The sequence below is a fragment of the Schistocerca cancellata genome, unplaced genomic scaffold, assembly GCF_023864275.1.
Source record: "Schistocerca cancellata isolate TAMUIC-IGC-003103 unplaced genomic scaffold, iqSchCanc2.1 HiC_scaffold_982, whole genome shotgun sequence".
In the NCBI taxonomy this organism is placed as follows: domain Eukaryota; kingdom Metazoa; phylum Arthropoda; class Insecta; order Orthoptera; family Acrididae; genus Schistocerca; species Schistocerca cancellata.
In genome coordinates, this window is record NW_026046990.1 from 27,501 (window position 1) to 27,988 (window position 488).

At 55.1% G+C, this 488-nt stretch overlaps 1 non-coding gene across 1 annotated transcript in view; it reads right to left on the bottom strand.

Moving 5' to 3' along the window:
• LOC126150414 (small subunit ribosomal RNA) overlaps positions 1-219 on the bottom strand; it is a 1,909-nt gene extending 1,690 nt beyond the window's left edge. Inside the window, exon 1 of the ribosomal RNA XR_007531490.1 lies at positions 1-219. This exon is cut by the window's left edge and continues 1,690 nt beyond it. This is a non-coding gene — a ribosomal RNA (small subunit ribosomal RNA).
• Positions 220-488: the final 269 nt, after the last annotated feature.

Consider the following 488-nt stretch of genomic DNA (forward strand, 5'->3'; position numbering starts at 1 on the left):
GATCTAATAAAAGCGTCCCTTCCATCTCTGGTCGGGACTCTGTTTGCATGTATTAGCTCTAGAATTACCACAGTTTTCCAAGTAACGTGGGTACGATCTAAGGAACCATAACTGATTTAATGAGCCATTCGCGGTTTCACCTTAATGCGGCTTGTACTGAGACATGCATGGCTTAATCTTTGAGACAAGCATATGACTACTGGCAGGATCAACCAGGGAGCTGCGTCAACTAGAGCTGAGCAGCCGGCCGCCCGGGAGTGTGTCCCAGGGGCCCGCGCGAACACGCAAGCGTCCGCTCAATTATTCTGCAAACAGGAGGAGGCTGAGCTCCCCTGCACAATACACCTCGAAACCCTCTCAGGTCCCGGCGGCGCGCAGCGCCGTCCTAAGTACTTGGTCGGGTTCGAGAGAGGCGCAATCGCCCGGAGTTAGGCGAGTAGACGCTTTAGGTGCGACCACCCGTGCTCCCAACTGAGCTTGCCGCTGCC